This window comes from Spermophilus citellus (genome assembly GCF_964194105.1).
Source record: "Spermophilus citellus genome assembly, chromosome: 3".
Lineage (NCBI taxonomy): Eukaryota > Metazoa > Chordata > Mammalia > Rodentia > Sciuridae > Spermophilus > Spermophilus citellus.
The window spans coordinates 7896488-7916818 of record NC_138184.1 but is presented as its reverse complement, the minus strand read 5'-3'; the positions used below and the strand labels follow the sequence as shown (position 1 = coordinate 7916818).

The following is a 20331-nucleotide window of genomic DNA, read 5'->3' as shown; positions in this document are numbered from 1 at the left end:
CAAATGTCTGTTGAGACAGAGTCTATTACAGCCTTTGTCAGCAAACCTTGTATTTAGAAAGAGGAAGCTTCAAACAAGAATATGCTCTCTGCAGATCTCCTGTGAAATCCTGTTGATACTCTTTGCAAAATCTTGCTGTCAAAAAGCTTAATTATGATGTTGGCCCCGAAGAAGATTATATGTTACAATTATGGTGAGGGATCTCTTTGTGGCTGTATCAGCACCAATTCAGGAAGAATGGCTGAGATGAGCACAAACATCTAAGATCAAATGGGCACAAATATTCCAGCAAAGATCTCCCTGTGTCCCCCACTCCAGGATACCCTTGCAGCTGCCACATCCTCCTGCATTCTGGTAATAAGCCGTCTTCATCAGATGAAGAGCAAAGCAGGTCTAGACTGCATTACTACTCAGGAATTTGAAAAGGGTTAAGAATGTACCAGATATGTATGTACCTCAAGCTAAGACCCCCAGATCCCAGTTAAAATATTCTGATTTTGGAAAAAAGTCAAAAAGTTTAATGCAACACAACCACAGATTTTCAATTTAATTTTTTCTGCTGTTGGCTAGGTTCATTCTTTCTTCAACAAAGGGCAGGTTGTTAGCATCTCTGAGACTCAATAATGTCATCCAAGGTGATTTCTTGTTGATACAATGACAACAAATCCAGATTAAACAGAAAACCTGTTCTATCTATGTAGTCAATATGTGATCATAGAATAAAATATGGGAAAAACCAAATTAGATAGAGTTACCTCCAAACAATAGCAGAGATGTCCATTAGCTTTGGAAAAGCAAAGTAGGAACAAAGGGAAGTGACAGTAGACCCTTAGAGCCTGGCCTGAGACAAAGTTTTGAATTTCACATCATTTTAATGCTGTAGAGTCCTTTGACCATCATTTTAAGAAGTAGATACACTATTTCTTTAATTACTGAATGCTTAATTAAAAAATAACTTATGACCAAATGAATGTCACTGAGGTATATATTTATTATGATTCATTAGTAAAATCTGGATATCATTGATAGTGTTAGTCCTGACTAGGTTAATCTTCATGCCACTCAACAAATATATCCAGTGACCCCAAATGACCATTTTCCTATCTCTGGATGGGCATTTTAATTTTGACCTTACAGATATGTGTGCTGGATATTTGGGAAAAACGTCTCCTTTTTTTCTATTTCTGACTCCCTGAGGCCTATGCTCTGCTTGGCCCAGGGAGGCATCCAGAATAAGTCTGTTCAGCATTGAACCCCCAGCACCATGTCTTTTCTAAATTGACCAAAATGAATTTGGATTAGCAAATTTTGGCCTCCTGTCTGTACTTTCTTTCCTTTCAGCAGTGTCTATGGGTATAGACACAAGTTAAAACTGTCTCTCTGTGTCCATGTTTTGGACATAGAGACTCTTTATTTTCATTTAATATCATCCACAGCAGAAGAAGTTTCAGAAATCATGGCAGAGATTTTCATGGGTTTGAAGAAAGGCAAGGAGGAAGAAGTTGAAGGGCACTTAACACTGCAGCCTTCCACTGAGGCACAGATCAGAGTTTCACCTCATTCCAGCCTCCAGTGCCCTTGACCATGGATTTCCTCCATAATGCTGATATTTCCCAAATCATGGAATTGTTTTATTAAATCACAATTACCAAACATTTGTTGAGTTTCAAATATCCCTTTGGAGATAGTGTTATTTTCTGTGTTTCCCTTAAGCAGTGAGCAGGGAGAAGAGGAGAGATTCGCACACTGTGCACACACTGGCAGGTGGGATGTGGGTCTGAAATGCTACCTTCCTGACTCCAGCATGATCTCTTCTGCTGGATCCAAGGGAAAGAGTATTTCCTGAATTTGACAAATTTTCTTAAGGATTCATCAAGGAGAGATTATTACTACTTGGGGTGACGCTTCATTTTCCTGGTACATATTAGGATTTAGAAGATATGGGTGATACTGGCTGTTCTTGAAGGGCATAAATGTAGGTTATTAGTAGCAAATTTGAACATGCATTTTTCTATTGGGAATCAATCACCTAGCCCCAACCAACACATTGGTTGGAGTTGGATATTCTTATTTGAGTGACATGGAGATTGGCAGAGGGTTTTGAAATGATTATCTAATTAATAAACTATCCAATTAAAAGATTGTGTCCTTTCAACAGATAACTCTTTGCATCAGATAAAGACTTTGCAGAAGGTGAATGTACTTCACAGAGTACATTCTCAGGTTAATGTAAACGTGCATATTTCATGGGCAATAGGTATTGTTTTGCAGAATACTTAGATGAGTATTTTTAAGTACTTTTAAGGTGACATGGTAAAGGAAAACTGCATAGTAGATGATTCTGACATGAAAACACCAAGAGAAAATTTACACATCCCCACTTCAAGACAATATCTGTGTCTGGGAGACAGGTTTGCAGGAGAATGGAAAAAGGCAGAGATACTAAGACTCAAATTTCCTATGTAATAATTCAGATCTCTAGCCAATGCTTGTCCTGGAAGAAGTATTGTCAGATTCATATGTTTTAATATAGGTGATGATGTTATGGATAATAAGAATAAGCAATATTCACGGAGCATGTTCTATACACTAAGACATTGTTAGATAGTCGATTTCAGCTGTGGTATAAAAAAGAACCACTGAGAACTTCAGATGTGAATATGCTGATACAATTAGTGTTGTAATGACATCACTATGTTAGATATCCTAAAATATAAACAAGTAGAAGTAAAAGTTATGCCACTTGAAAGATTTGTTAAAATTTTTTTTCTGATGACAGCCATACAAAGTGGGTAATTACTACCCCCCTTTTTACAAATGAGGTTTCCAAGATGTTGTTACATTATTTCTTGTTGTACTCTATTTCATACTGTATCTAATTCAGTCACAGTGAGAAATGATAAATAATGAACCTAAGTGTACTTCATGTAGCCTAAATAGGAGAATTGAAATCAATGTTTCAGGAATGACTGACCAGAAAATCTATGAAGAAGAAATAAATAGATTGGAAATAAAACTTGGAATTTTCAGTCTTTACTTAGTGTTTAGATCATCAATAATGTACTTAATGGTTTGAGATCAAAAAACTATGATCCAGTTTTATCAAGCCAGATGGAGTACAGAATCAAGAAAATGAAAAAAAATCAAGGGGCATTTTATATAACAGATATTTTGCTGATATTATATGAGTTGATAAAATAAACCTACATAAAATAAAACTATTCCAAGGAGATTCTTACAGTCTATGATTTTAAAATCATTGACAGGTACAGTGCACACTAATGCCACATTGTGGTCAGCAATTTTATTCATGTAATCATGTTTATCCAAATTTGAAGTTCACCAAGGATAGGATTTTTATTTATGTTGCTTAATTTTTAATTAGAAAACTTTAATGAACAAAGGAGGCAAATGAGAATGATGAGAACCCTTCGAAAAAAATGGGTCCATACTGCTTTCTTGTTATGATCCACCAACCTTGATCTAGTTGTCAGGAAAAGCAGTCCTTATGCAGTCTCAAATATCTTGTCAAAGGACTTTGTTGAAAGGCCTTAGAACCAAAGGAGGTATATCAAACTGCTTCTTAATTTCCTTTTTTTTCTTAAAGATAAGCAATATTTCATTGTGATCATGAATTTATTCCCTCCTTTTCTTCTGGACTTCTAACATTGCTCAGTTCAACGTCTCTCAAGTGAGTATGGAAAGAGGGGTGGATGATGGAGATGAGGTTTTTCACTATTGAGAATTATTGTTGAAGGTGTGTGGACTTAAATCTTGAGCACATTCCTGTGCAAACTTGATTTCAATGTTTCCAGAATGAGGGGTGCCTGTTTTATGTATTTTTAAACACTTTCTTTGCTTTTCAAAAGGTGTCCAAGAAACATACAAACACAAAATTTAACCCGTGTCTCTGAATTCCTACTCATGAGCTTCTCAGAGGATCCAGACCTGCAGCCCATCCTCTTTGTACTATTCCTGTGCATGTACCTGGTCACCATCCTGGGAAACCTGCTCATCATCCTGGCTGTCTGCTCTGACTCCCACCTCCACACTCCCATGTACTTATTCCTCTCCAACCTGTCCTTGGCTGACATTGGTTTCATTTCTACCAGGATTCCAAACATGATTGTAAACATTCAAACTCACAATGATATCATCTCCTATGTAGGATGCTTGACACAGATGTCTCTTTTTACCATTCTTGTCTGTATTGATTATATGCTTCTGACTGTGATGGCCTATGACCGGTTTGTGGCCATCTGTCACCCCCTGCATTATGCAGTCATTATGAACTCTCGCTTCTGTGGCTTCTTAATTTTGGTGCCATTTTTGCTGAGTCTTTTGGACTCTCAGCTGCACTATTTACCAACTTCAAGAATGTGGAAATTTACAGTTTATTCTTATTCTATGACCCTTCTGTACTTCTGAATCTTTCCTGCACTGACACCTACTCTAATAACATTGGCAAGTATTTTCTTGCTGCTGTATATGGCCTTCTTCCCATCTCAGGAATCGTTTTATCTTACTATAAAATTATGTCCTCTCTTCTGAGAATCCCCTCTTTAGGAGGGAAGCACAAAGCCTTCTGCACCTGTGGCTGTCACCTGCAGGTGTTTTCTTATTTTTAGGAACAGGTATTGTGGTGTACCTTGGTTCAGCTGCATCACACTCTCCCAGGAAGGATGCGGTGGATTCTGTGATGTACACTGTGGTCACCCCCATGCTGAACCCCTTCATCTCCAGCCTGAGCAACAAGGATATTAAAAGGGCCTTGAGGAGGCTGCAGAGGAGGCTGCCCCTATGGGGTCTGGTTGCAATGTGTGTGGGAAAATGTAGTAAAGCTAAATAACTGGCCCTGTCAATATGCTTCTTATGTGTTAATTTCCCATCGAGTTCCATAGTAGAATGGTGCACACTATGTTGGATGGCAAATTTGGAAAGTTTTCCTACTGGGAACAAGGATTTATATTGGTAATATGAAGAATGTTGGGGAAGGATGATGGTTATTGTATCACAACAAAGTCTATATTTAATGCCATTAAACTATGCTACTGATGATGACAATAATGGCAAATATTTATAATTTTAAAATGCCATAATGAAAATGTTCTTGGGAAGCTACTATGTTTAAAAATTAATTAAAGAATCCAAGAGTGAAAATGGACTTTTTTCACAAAGAATTACTGCAAATAAACAGTTGATGATCATTTTCTACCCTTATTCTTCCACCATTGCTGTTAGGAAGTCCTTAGTTTGTGATGTGCTCACCTATTGGCCAGCTAGGAGTTCTATGCTTTGAGCCTCCAAGGTCACACCATAGTCAATGGGCAGCCTGTGCCACCAGCATTTCAGCTTGATGGCTCCAGACAGGTGGGCCCTATCCTGTGTTTCTTTTCACCTTGGTTGTGTCTCTTAGGAGGCCCTACCTGAGTATGCACAGATGTCAGCCCTAAAGATGATGTGAGAGGTGACTGGGTACCAGCCATGTGGAATCCTCTCTCCTTAGTCATGACCACCTGAGCCCGTGTAAATAGGTAACTGCTGAGGGAGGAGAGGATGGAGGAAGGACCAACATGCAGTGTGGCTGCCCAGAGGGGCATGTGTGTGACATCCACAGAGGTGGTGAGCATGGCGGCAATGTCACTACAGTTTTCTTTTCCTCCCAAACTGATCCTTCTTACCACACACTATCATCCTCATGGAGGGAATGTGCTCTTTACACTGTCCTCAGCACTGAGACTATGTCTATGTAGGTCAGGAGGAGGAGGTGGACCTGGATGAGGACAGCACACCAACATATGTTTCTTCAATGAGAGGTCCCTGAGTGCCTGAAGGTGTGAGCTATTTGCAGATTGTTTAAATTTGTCTGAAAATCTTCACCAAGGTATAAGTGCCATGATATTATATTTCACAGAATAGAGAGGATCAGAGTTTTTAGTAACTTGTGCTAACTGTTTAGATCAACTAACTGAGACTATGTTTGAAGTGCACTGTGGGTTTGAGGCACATGGCATCTTTGCAGGACAGTGCTGGCAGGGTGTCCCCTCCACAATCAACCTGTGTCTTACATTCTTGTCAATCCAGGAGAGGACCCTGTTTTTCTGTGCACTTCCCTGTGGGAATTCTGGTGGATCCCAGGTCAGAGCATCCAGTGGCATCAGTTGCACCAGCTATGGAAGAATGGCTGATATAAGACAAGGATCTAAGGTCAAGTGGGCACAGATAATGCAACACAGGCCTCCCTGTGTCCCCCTCTCTGGGACACCCTTGCAGCTGCCACATCCTCCTGCGTGCTGATAATCAGCTCACTCAATTTAAAGAGGAGACCAAGATCAGGTCAGGATTTCATTACTCCTCATGGACTGGAAGGATTAAGACTGTGTTCAATACGTGCCTGCAGCTAGGACCTCTGGATTCTGCTGAAAACACTCTGATTTTTGGAAAACAGTGAAGAGATTAGTGCATCAGAACCAGAGAGTTAAAATTTAATTTTGGCTTCTGTTGTCTCAGCTGGTTCTTTCTTGAATACCTGGCAGGTTGTTAGTGTCTATGATACTCAGCAATGTCATCCAAGGTGGTTTATAGCTTATATAATGCCATTGAATCCACATTAAACTGAAAGTGTGTATCACCTATGTGACTGCTATTTGATGAAGGTGCAAAATATGGACAAAATGTTAGATAGTTATTATTCATATGGAAAGGCTAAACTTCATAGTATTCAAGTGAAATGTTTTTAGCATGAATTTATTATTTTGATATTTCTGTAATGTTATATTTTCACACTCCCCTTATATAAGTATATGCTGTATATCTGGGGTGGAATGACCAACTGTCTTTCTTTTCTGATACCCAAGAACTTACACCATTTTAGGCACAGAAGATATATATATCTTCTATTATATATCATATTATATATTTTAATTATATATATTAGAAAATGTATTAAATATTGAATAGGCAATTTCTCTACAAACAGGTTTGCTTTGCTCAGTGGTCTTTCAACACATGAGTGCTCTCCTGTCTGTATCTTCATTCTACTCAGGAATGTCCTCCAGAGTCAGAGACAAGATTGAGCAGCTCCTGTTTGTGTTATCCTTACACAGGGCCCATACCTCCCTTTGTGAACATCTACAACCTTCAACAATGGCAGAGGTGTCTATGAGCCTAGGAAAACCAAAGTAAGAACAAAGGGAAGTGACAGGAGACTCTTAAAACTTGGTCTGAGATACTCTAGAGAGTTTCACATTGTTGTAAGACTACAATGACCTTTGACAGTTTTGTTGATCATTAGACCCACTACATAACTGAAGACTGAATGGTTAATTAAAAAAACCACAAAACATAAAAATCATAATGACTAAGTAAATGCCATTTAAGGGTAGACTTATTCAGGTTCCCAGAGCAAATTTTTGTTATTTATATTTTATCCTAATAAGAATGGATGTTAAATATGTGTATTTAAACATGTAGAAGTGAAAGAAGTAAATTGAACATGCAGCTTAGCTCCTCATTAGTGTTAGGGTCCAAAACTCATGTGGACATACATTTTCTTTGTATTCCCCATTAGTGATGGGAACTCCTTGGAGATGGGGATTTCATGGACCAATTAGTTTAATTATGAGCTCCGTGTATTGATCTTCCAAGGTCATATCATAGTTCATAATCAGCCTGTGCCTGCTGCCCTTCCATTGATAGTTCTTGTCCAGTGAGCTGCATGGCTGTACCTCCTCCTGGGGTGTCTGCATCAGGGAGCTCCTGAGCACATGATCTGTTCCTGTGGACAGAGTTGCTCCTTCCCTGGGCTCCACACTTGGTAGGGTCTCAGGATCAGCACTTCTTGGTCATGACCCTGCAGGGAAGCAGCGTGACCCAGTAAGTGCAGAGGGGCCTTGGATGTGGGAAGGACTGGGGAAGTAGTTTTACCTCAGCATGAGGACACTCACCACTGAGTATCCAGAAGGGAGGACACTACATGCAGCTTCAACTTGGGGTTGTGGGGTTCAAGATTTTGTTTCAGGTGGGGAGATGAGAAATCTTATTCAAACTGTGCTCTCCACCCACACTGGTTCTAATTCACACAGAAATCTCACCAACAACCGCACAAAATGAGTCCTTCAGAAGTGTTTCCTAAGCTCTTGGAAAGGACTATGTAGTGATGATAAGGATTATGAAGGGGATGACAGGAGACTAGATCATGAACTGATGTGCCGGGTTTCCCAGGCTCAGGTGCTGAGCAGATGTTTGGTCTTATTTCATGTGCACCATCTCATTTTGTTATATGTGTCCACACTATTATTAGTATATAGAAAAAGGAAAAAATGTGTTTTACTTCTATAACATGTACTCCATTGTTTGGTGGGAAGGGTGCAGCCTGTTTGCACTGGGCTGTCTGACCATGAACCTAGGACATCACAGGAGAACCATGGTAGGCTGTCCCATCAGAAGGCCAACGTGACATTTATCTTCCCTGTCACTGCAGATAGAGTGTTGCTCTTCCACTTGGGATTCCTGGGGACCACAGGGCAGAGCAGTGGGGGGTGCCTACTGCATGCATCATGTAAGAACAGCCACAGGTCACAGGAGAGGTCACAGTAGGGGAGGTTGATAATAATTCAGCACTGATCAGACTCTTGGGCCTCCTCCAGAACCTTCTTGGAGCTCACCACATGCTCCTCCATGCTTGTAAAAAGTTCTTTCAGACTCAAAGCAAACCTATGGTCAGGTTTTTATTTCATTCATGAAACTGGAAAGGTTTAACAAATGTACCTGAGGTTTGCCAGTGGTTAAGATCTCTGGACCTAATCTGAAAACTTCCTGTTAGGTGGGAAAGAATAAAAACATGTAGTGGATGGGTCTCAGAGTCTTCCAGTCCCACTTACTCTGTCTGTGAAGTTGTGCAAGTCACTAGTGTCTGGATTCATCATTGTCATCTGGGTTGATTTCTAGTTGACACCCCTTCAGTGAGTAAGGATTAAATAGACCCTGGAGATGCATGTGCGCTGTACTGGCAGGGAACATCTCCTTCCTTCTATTCTGACTCCTGTGACGCTGGTTTGCTTGGCACAGGGAGGCAGCTAGAGAAAGTCTGTTGAGCACTGAAACCTGCCCCTCCCCCATTTTCCTTACCTTAATTGGCCAAAATCAATTTGAATTAATGGGGTTATTGATTCCTGTCTGTATGTTCATTCTTTAAGCCATGCCCTGTGGAAACAATGACAACTTTAAAGTGTCTTTCTGTGTCCCTATCACAGCTACAGAACTTCCTTATTATTTTGTAATATCATTTACAATAGTCAACTTGGATGGGATCATGACACAGATCTTCATGAGTTTAAAAAGGAAATGAAGCAGAAACATAAGGGGCACCTACAGCTTGAGCCTTCAACTGAGGCACAGATCAGATTCCACATCCTTCAAGGTTCCAGTGTCACCTGAAAATAGCTTTCCTCCCTAACTTTGATATTTCCCTAATCATGGAATTCTTAAAATTAAAATCACAATGACCAAATTTATTACCTTCCTGCCTTGTCTTTGTCGCCCCGTGTTTTGGAGATGAGTGTGATTTTCCCTATTTTCATTAAGCAGTGAGCGAGGGAGATGGAGGGATTCACACACTGTGCACACATTGGCAGGTCCTTGTGGTGGGACTGAGCTGTGGCCTTTCTGACCCAGCCCAGGGCACCATCTCCTCTACTGGAGCCAAGTGGAAATATTATCCTTTATACAAGACAAAATTTTTCAGGTGTTATCATGTAGAGAATAAGCCTGGGTGCAGCAGTGTTTCAATGTTTTGATGATACATAGTAAGACTAAGGTAAACATGATAACAGTTATTTTTAATAGTGACATAAATGCAGCTCATTAATAGTATATTTGGACATGCATTTTTTTCCCATTGAAAATCAAACACCTATACTGTGTCAGTATCTTATACAGAAGTTCTTATTTGAGTGACATGGAGAGAGGCAGAAGCATTTTGAAATGGTTGCCATACTAATAAACTGTCCAGTTAAGCAATGTCCATTCTTCAGGTGACACTTTGCATCTAATAGAGACTTTGAAGTCTACCAATGTACTTCACAGATGGAATTAAGACTTCATGTTAATTTATACTATAAGATTTGGGGGGCAATGGGTATTGTGTTGCAGACAACGGGTTCTTTAGATGGATTTTAATGAAAAATTAGATGGATGTGTAAATGAATACTGACATAGAAAACATTGACAGAAAATTACACCTTTTTAATTCATAATAATAAGTATGTTTGGGAGACAGGTTTGCAGGAGAATGGAATCAGGAAGAAATACTAAGACTCACGTTTCTTAGATAATTGTACAATTTCTATCCAAGTTTAGTCCTGAGACAAGTATTATCAAATTCTTATGCTTTCATATAGGCAGAGGGTATTATTGACAATAAGAATAGGTAATATTCATGGAGCCTGTTCTATGTGACAGGATGTTGTTAGACATTGGTTTCCAACTCTAGAGAAAAAGGACCCCTGACCTTCAAATGCAGACATGTTGATTAAAATGGTGTTGATCTGATGTCACATTATGTGGATATACTAAAATATCCACAAGTGGATATAGTAATAAATGAGACACAACCACTAGATACACAATTGGAAAGGTTAAAACATAATTTCTTATGAGAACCAAGATAGGTAATTATTTTCCTATATTTAAAATTTGAAAATTCCCAAGAAGTGTTTACCTTAGTTCCTGTACTGTCATTTTATGAATTGTTATCTAATTCAAGCACAGTGAGAACTGACATATAACAAACCAGATTTGTCATCATGTGGCTTAAGACAGAGAGCTGAAATCCACACATAAGGAATGACCAGATATCCATAAAGTGGAAATAAGATGTTTGGAAATAAGAGAGAGCTTTAGGGCTTCCCATGGTGCTCAGATCTTATATTTTGAACTTGATGAGCTGAGATCACCAAACCCTGAAGCAGTTTTAACAGGTCAGAGCGATAAAAAGCACAAAGTGCTATTTTGTATATCAGATATTTTCCAGATATTGTATGAATAGAAAAAAAGCCTGTATAAAATTAAACTATTCAAAAGTATTTCCTATCATTTGTAATTGTAATATTGTCTACTTTTGCCACATTAGTAGTCAGTGTTACTATTGATTATGTGCATTTAATTCAGTCATATTTATTGACATTTGAATTGTGCCAAAGACAAGGATACTTGTTTCATATTACATAATTTTTGAATAGCAAGCTTAAACTCACAGATGAGAGAAGTGAGAAAAATCAACAAATGATGAAACCCTTTCAAGATAACTGGCTCATAACCTGCTTTCTGATTGATTTCATCTCCATCACTGTCCCAAAGTTGCTGGTGAACATTCAAACTCACAAGGAAGTTGTCTCGTATGTGGGCTGCCTGACGCAGATGTCTCTTTTTGCCATTTTTGGATGTATGAATTATATGCTTCTGACTCTGATGGCCTATGACCAGTTTGTGGCCATCTGTCACTCTCTGCATTACCTGGTTATAATAAACTCTCACCTATGTGGCTTCTCAATTTTGATGTCTTTTTTTCTGAGTCTTTTGGGCTCCCAGATGCACAATTTGATGATCTTACAAATTACCAGTTTCAAGGATGTGGAAATTTCTAGTTTCTTCTGTGATCCTTTTTTAAAAAAAATATTTATTTACTTTAGTTTTCGGCAGACACAACATCTTTGTATGTGGTGCTGAGGATCGAACCCGGGCCCCATGCATGCCAGGCGAACGTGCTACCGCTTGAGCCACATTCCCAGCCCTGTGATCCTTCTCAAGTTTTGAATATTTACTGTTCTGACACCTTTTCTGATAACATATTCAAGTATTTTTTTTGTTGCCACATATGGCCTTTCCCCATCTCCAGGATCCTTTTCTTTTACTAATTTTATGTCCTCCATTCTGAAGATCCCATCCTTAGGAGGGAAGTACTAAGACTTCTCCATCTCTGGCTCTCACCTGGCTGTGTTTGTTTATTTTATAGAACAGGCATTCATGAATAATTTGGTTCAGCTGTGTCACATTCTCCCCAAAAGGGTGCAGTGGCCTCAGTGATGTACACTGTGGTCACCTCCATGCGGAACCCATTCATCTACAGCCTGAGGAACAGGGACATTAATGGAGCACTGAGGAGTCTGCAAAGCAGATATGATCCTATCTAGAATTCTAGATAGGGCAGAAAGGTGGGAGGGAAAGGGAGGAGGCAGGGGATTAGCAAGGATGGTGGAATGTGATGGACATCATTATCCAAAGTACACGTATGAAGACATGAATTGGTGCCGATATACTTTATATACAACCAGTGTTATGAAAAATTGTTTTATATATGTGTAATAAGAATTGCAATGCATTCTGCTGTCATTTATTTTTTTAATCAATAAAAAATAAAAATAATAATAATAAAAAAGATATTGTGTCCACCCAAAACAAAAAATATATATTCAAAATAAGTTGAAAACTTGAAATCACTGTTCTATGTTAAATAATTTCATCTACAGTAGGTTAACAATACAATTAACCAAGGCAATAAAACTATATTACAAATGTGACTGTTATAAAAAAAAAGAATCCATCTGGTCCTTGGCTTTTCTTGGTTGGTAGGCTCTTGATGATATTTTTTATTTCATTACTTGAACTTGGGTGGATCATATGTCTAGAAATGTTTTAATTTCTTTTATATTTTCTATTTTCTTGGAATATAAATTTTCAAAATAGTTTCTAATTATCTTTTGTATTTCAGACATGTCAGTTTTGATATTTTATTCTTCATGTTGTATTTTAGCAATTTGAGTTTTCTCTCTCTTTCTTTTTGTTAGAATGACCAGGGGTTTGTTTATTTTATTTATTTTTTCAAAGAACCAACTTTTTTGTCAGTTTTTCAATTGTTTTGATTTCATTGATTTCAGCTCTGATTTTAATTATTTCATGTCTTCTACTGCTGTTGGTGTTGATTTCTTCTTCTTCTTTTTTTCCTCTAGGGCTTTGAGATGTAGTTTTATTCATTTATTTGTTGACTTTTTATTCTTTTAATGAATGCACTCAATGCAATAAACTTTCCTCTCACTACTGCCTTCATGATGTCCCTGAGATTGTGATATAATATGTCAGTGTTCTCATTTACTTGTAAGAATTTTATTTCATCGTTGATTTCTTCTACTATCCATTCATCATTCAATAGTGTATAATTTAGTCTCCATTTGTTACAGTAGCTTGTATTTTTTTAATTTTATCATTGATTTCTTATTTCATTCCATTGTGATCTGATAGAATGTAGTGTATTCTCTCTCTCTCTCTCTCTCTCTCTCTCTCTCTCTCTCTCTCTCTCTCTTTGTTTTTACTAAGAGTTGCTTTGTGGCATAAGATATGGTCTATTTTAGAGAAAGAGTTGTGATTCTGAGAAGAAAGCATATACATTTGTTGATGGATTATGTATGTGAAGTCTGAATTATTGATTGTATTATTTAGTTATATAGTTTCCTTATTTAGTTTTTGTTTTGAAGATATGTCCAGCAGTGAGAGAGGTGTGTTAAATTCACCCAGTATTGTTGTGCTGTAGTCTATTTGACTCTTGAAATTGAGAAGAGTCTGTTTAATGTGCATAGATGTTCCACTGTTTGGGGCATAACTATTTATAATTGTATGTCCTGCTTATATATACTTCCCTTAAGAAGTATGAAATGTCCTTCTTTGTTTCTTCTGATAACTTTGGTTTGAACTCTACTTTATCTGAGATGAAAATGAAACCCCTGCTTGTATACAGAATCCATATGAGTGATAAGTTTTTCCCACATCCTTTCACCTTCAGCCTGAAAATGTCTTTGTCCATGAATATATTGTTGAGTCTTGCTTTTTAATCCAATCTGCCAATCTATGTTTTTTGATTGATGAGTTTAGGCTGTTGACATCCAAGGTTATTATTGTGATATGTTTTGTATTCCCTGTCATTTTGATTTATTTCTGGTTTTTAATTTGACTTAGTTTCTCCTTTGATTGAATGTCCCTTTAGTGTAGATCCTCCCTTTGCTGATTTTCACTGACTAACAGGTCTTGTTTTTGTCTGGTCACTGAAACACAAGCCCTATACTTCTCCTTAACAGCATCTACAAACTTCAGTTACTCAAAAACAATGGCAGACATGTCCACGAGCCTAGGAAAAGTAAAGTAGGAACAGAGGGGAGTGAGAGGAGACCATAGAGCTTGTTCTGAGACACACTTTAGAGTTTCTCATCATTCCAATCCTGCAGAGTCCTTTGACAATTGTCCTGAGCAGGAGAACCACTATTTTTTAAATGACTGAATGCTTCATTAAAAAAATGGCCAAATAAATGTAACTAAAGCATATGCTCATTAGGTTCCAATAGCAATGTTTTGTGATTTATATTTATATTGCATATTTGTACTGAGAATAGACATTAAAATCTGATTATCTTTAAAACACAGAAGTGAGAGCAGTAAATTGAGTATGTAAAGTCCTTCCCAATTAGAGCTAGGGTCCAAATCTTAAATGGACCTTCATTTTCTTTTCTTCATCTTCCTGCATTAATGTTGAGAAATCCTTAGAGATCACAGTGCATAGACCAGTTAATTCAATAATGAGCTCTGTGCATTGAGCTTCCAAGATCCTATATTAGTCCACATTCAGTCTGTGCCTGCAGCCCTTCAGTGCATGGTTCCTGTCCAGTGAGCTGCGTGGCTGTGTCTCCTGCTGTGGTTCTGCATCAGGAAGCTCCCAGCTGACAGCATATTCATGGGAATGCTGGGCACAGAGTCTGAGCCTTTGTTGGGCACCAGGTATGGGTGGGTCTTGGCATGTGCACTTCTTTTTCATGAGTCAGCATAGAAGCAGTATAACCCAGTAGGTGCAGATGGAGCCTTGGGACCCTGGAAGAAAGATGGCAAGTATTGTTCCTCTATCAGAAGGACAAACATCACAGTTTGAGTATCCAGATTGGAGTCTTCAGTATGTCAATTTTCATGCATCATGTTTGAAAAGATAATGTTTTTATTTTTACTAGGGTATTAGATATCTTATTTAAAATGTGCTCTCCATTCACACTTGGTTCTGTTTCCCATAGGGTTCAAAATGTGTCCTCAGAAGTGTTCACTAGCCTGGTGCAGCAGTGTGTGTATGTAATCCCGGTGGGTTGGGAGGCTGAGGCAGAGGTTTGCAAGTTCAAGGCTAGCCTCAGCAACTTAGCAAGGCCCTAATTAATGTAGGGAGCTCCTGTCTCAAAAAATGAAAAGAGCTAAGGCTATGGTCCTGTGGCTAGGCACCCCTGAGTTCAATTTGTGGTACCAAAAAAGAAAAAAAAAAACAGAAAGAATGAATAGAAAAAAGATTTCCTAAGCACCATGAAGACTCTTGATGTTCAGAGCTTCCCAGGCTCAGGGGTGAGCAGCGTGTTCCCTATCATCAGTTTCATTTCTTGTGCATTGTCCCACTCTGAAAATGCGTGACCCATTTATTATTATTTTACAGTAAAGAAGAAACTTTATAATTATGCTACTTGCTCTTGTTGTTGGATAGGAAAGACTGCAGCCTGGTTGCACTGGGCTGTCAGACCGTGGACACAGGGCACCACAGGAGAATCCTGTCCCATTCCTCTTCCCTGTCACTGCAGAAACAGAGCCTTGCCCATGGTGCAGTTCCTTGCTGGATTCCTGGTGATCAAGGGCAGAGCAGGGCGGGTGCCTGCTGTATGCACTGTGGAAGAACAACCAAAGGTCACAGGAGAGGTCACAGTAGGGGAGGCTGATGATCATTCAGCACAGATCATGCTATTGGGCCCCTTCCATGACTTCCTTGGACCTTATCCTATGACCTTTCATGCTTGAAAACATCCCTCTAATCTTAAAACAAACTTAATATTATGTCTTTATTTTATTTTATTCTTATGTCACTGGAAAGAACTTAACTGTGTACCTGATATTTAAAATCTTAGGACATAGGTAGAGAACTTTATGTTGGGTGGAAGAAAACAAAAACACACAGCAGATAGGTCTTAGAGTCTTTCAGTCCCACTACTTGTGTCTGTGAAGGAGTAAGTCACTAGTGTCTGGATTCAGCATTGATATCAAAGTTGGTTTTTGTTTGATACAACTGCATTGACTAAGGATGAAATAGATACGTCGTGCTCTTACAGGAATAATGAGGAATTTTTGAAAAATTTCTGAGCAAAATAAGATCTAGATATTATTATTATTGTTAGTAGTGATTAGGTCAATCCTCATGCAACTCAAATAATTTATCCCCTACTCAAAGTTACAATGTTTCTATTTCTGGATTGGATATTTTTATTTTGATGCTCCACACATCTCTGCTGTGTATTTGGGAAGGTGTCCCTCTTTCTATTTGTGACTCGCTGGGGCCCATGCTTGTCTTGGCACAGGGAGGCATGTAAAACAGATGTGTTCCACATTGAATTCACCTGATCTTTCTTCCACAAAATGGTCCAAATTAATTTGGATTCATGGACTTCTTGCTTCCAGTCTGTACTTTCATTCTTTGAAGCAATGCCCCATGAAAATCATGGCAAGTTAATCACTATCGTTCTATGTCCTTGTCATGGACGTATGAACCCTTCATTTTTATTTAATTACCTCTAATTTAGTCAAATTTGAGCACTCATGGCATAGATTTTCTAAAGTAAAAAAATAGAAAAATGTGGTAGAACCTGGGGATCCCCTGAAACCCAAGCCTTCTACTGAGGCACATATCAGAGTTTCCCACTGTGGAGTCTCTGGGGTCTGTTTTCAATTTCTTTCCTCAATACTGTTGGCATTTCCCTAATCATACATCTTTTAATTTAAAGTGACAATGACCAATCAGTTATCAAGTTCTGATTTCCCCTTTCGTGCTGCACATGTTTTGGAACTGGGTGTTGCTCTCCCTCTCTCCTTAAGCAGTTGGAGCCAGGAGAAGTGGAGTGATTCTCACACACTGTGCACACACTGGCAGGGCTGTGACATCAAGTGTTGCTCTTATGACTCAAGTGCAAGCGCTTTCTCTTCTACCTGAGCAACATGGAAATATCCTATAAACCAGATAAGATTTCTTCAGGAGTCATTATGCAGAGAATATGTCATGGTCAGCAGTGTTTTGATGACACATATTAAGATGAAGATGTAGGTGAGAATCACAGACTCTATGTCAAGATTCCTCCGTGTTTCTGCTTTGCTAACAAAGCAATAATTCTTATTTTTCCCTTTTCTCAAAGCCCTCTTTGTAATGTTGAATTGGTATTGGGACAAGATGAAGCTTTGGAAAAAAATTGGTAATGTACCTGGAATCCCTCAACTGCCCCCACCCTAGTCTTCTTAGACAGCTCTGACACTCCAGGCAACCCCCCTTCTATCGTAAGTATGCCAGGGGGCTGGTGAGCTTATTAAGAAATGACTGCTGGAGAACTAGGACCTTATGGCTTTGTCTTGTGATGAAGCAGAGGAGTTGTACTTGTGAGTAAAGTGGAGGACTGAGGGACTGTCCCAGCAGCTTCTAGGGAAACTTTTCCTATGGGAAACTCCCATGTTCTCTCTCTGATCCTTAAAGATTGCTATATTTTGGTCTATTGGAGAAAAAGGAAACTTAACACAGTAAACTTGTGACACATTTGGCCATCTGATAAGCAGCCCAGTATGCATACCAAGACCCTTTTGATTCTACACATTTGGTTCCCCTTCATGGGCATATGATTATATTGGGATAAACACAACTAATATATGTCATTATAATGCTCTTTAAAAATCATGGGGAGATCAATATGGTGAAGGAAAGGGACTGGGGGAGGGAGGATGCAAGGAAAAGGAAAGCACTAGGGAATGATACATCTCAAATTATAACATTATATTGAGTTCATGTATGCATATGTAACAATAAATGCCACCATTATGTACAACTATCATACACTCATAATAACATGGAAAAAACCAAACCCAACAATTAATTATAACTATAATAATTACTTTTTAAAATTGGTAAGTAAACGTAGCTCTTAAAAAGTAAATTTGGACATGCATTGTTCTTTGGAAACCATACACACATCCTCTGATGATATATTTAGTAGAAATTCTTATTTGTGTTATATGGAGAGATGAACAACAATTTTGAAATGATTGCCATATTTTACTGGTTAAATGATGTGCTTTCTTCAGGAAATACTTTGTGTAGGATGAAGTCTTTGAAGTAGACGAATGATTTTCACAAATGGAATTAGCACCTCAAGTTAATGTAAACAGTGCATTTCTGGAGCAATAGGTATTGTATTGTGCACTACTTAGATAACATTTAGGTGCTCTTTATGTAATTTTTAATGGAAACCTTTATGGGAACATAAATTAATATTGACATAGAAACATCAACAGAAAATCACACCTCCCCATTTCATGAAGTAGGTGTGTTTGGGAGACAGGTTTGCGGGAGAGTGGAATCAGGCAGAGATAGTAACGTCACAGGGGAAGAGATACTTCTGGAGATGGGTCCAAGGAGTCCCCAGGGCAGAGGGGGAGCTCAGCTCTGACCTAGTGAAGTTCCAGCTTCCTAGTGAATACCTGAATGCCTGACCATAGAGTCCACAAAGTGGGGTTCTTGTCATATGTGATGGAGAAGGATTTCAGCAGGAGCTGGACAGAGGCGTGGACAAAGGTTTATTTATGAAGGCAGGTACACATGCAAGGGAGAATGTGGGCTGTCTTGAGAGTGTACACCCTGTTTTGGGCAGGGTGTACAATGTTTATAAAAGGGCTGTGTCAGGTCCTGGACAGGAGGTGGAGCCAGGGTGGAGCTGCACAATTTTGCACCAGTTTCCCCTGCACTTGTTTATTTCCCCCATATTACAGGGGCATGAGCCAAGGGCATGGGCCAAGAACATGTTGTTCAAGATTTATAACTGTACTTTCTACATCTCACAGTGAATATTGGATGTTTTCTTTCAGATTCAATATTTCTCTCTCTTTATCCTAAATCCCGAGCTCACTAAGAACTCAAATTTCTGAGGTAATCGTTCAAGTCTCTCTATATAGAGTTTGTCCTGAGACAAGTATTGTCAAATACCTATATTTTAACATAGGTAGTGGGTGTTATTAAAATATGCGAAGGTAATATTCATGGAGCTTTTTCTAAGTGCCAGGATATTGTCAGACAGTGGTTTCCAACTCTGATGTAAGAAAAAAACCACCTAGGATTTCACATGCAAATATCCTGATTAAACTGGTGTTGGTCTTATTTCACAGTATGTGGATAATCTAAAATATCCAAAGATGAATATTAACCTTAACTGAGACAAAACCACTAGTTAGGCAATTGGAAAGATTTTTAAAATAATTTCTTATAACCAGAACCCAAGATAGGTAATCATTACCCCAAATTTAGACAAATTAAATCACAACAAGAAGAGACATTCACATAGCATAAGTGAGAGGATTACAATCTGCATATCAGGAATGCCTGACCAAAGTCCACAAAGTAGAAATAAGTATGTTGGAAATAAGAGCTGAGCTTTGGGCCTTTTTTTGGTGATGAAATCTTAAACTGCAAACTTGATGGACTAAGATCACAAAACCATGGAGCAATTTTAACAGGTCAGCTGGAGGACAGAATCAAGGAAAGAAAAACAGTGAAGAGCTCTTCTATATGCCAGCTATTCTGCTGATATTGTATAGGCTCATACAAATAAACCAGTATAAATTCAAACTATTCAAAGTGTTTATTATCATTTATGTTTTTAATATCATCTCTTTCAGCCACATTTGTGATCAGGGTTACTATTGATTTTGTGCATTTGGATCAATCATATTTATCTAAATTTGAAATGTGCCAAAGACAAGGATATTTGTATTATATTACATACCTTTAAAGAGCAAGCTGTAATCTGCAGAGTAGGGCAATGAGAAAATAAAAAAATGATGAAACACTTTGAAGATAAGTAGCTCATAATCATGCTTTCTGACTGGGACACATCCCCCTCAAGTTGTAGAAAAAAGCATAGTAAATTTAAGTGGTTCTTAATAAACTTTCATGAACATTATTTTTTCTTAATAAAAAACTTATTACTTCCCCTGAATTTCCCCTTAAATGGTAGGCTATAATTTCCTGCAATCATGAACTTCTTCTTTCTGCTCCTGGGGTTTTAATATTGATCAGTTAAATGTCTGAAATAGGGTGTGGAGAGAGGGGTGAATGATGTAGGTAGCAACAGTGAAAGAGTGTGCAAGTCTGGGTGTCTCAGGACTGAGACCTATGTTGAGGGCCTGTGGATCTCCAGTGTGAGCAACTTCCTAGTGAATACCTGAATCCAAATGCATGCA

At 38.5% G+C, this 20331-nt stretch overlaps 1 protein-coding gene and 1 pseudogene across 2 annotated transcripts in view; both read left to right on the top strand.

Moving 5' to 3' along the window:
- LOC308645891 (uncharacterized protein) overlaps positions 1–20331 on the top strand; it is a 400184-nt gene that overhangs the window by 257979 nt on the left and 121874 nt on the right. The window lies entirely within an intron of this gene.
- Positions 3925–4849, top strand: LOC308645029 (olfactory receptor 7E24-like; annotated as a pseudogene). Its single transcript has one exon. The product of its transcript is annotated as an olfactory receptor 7E24-like (transcript).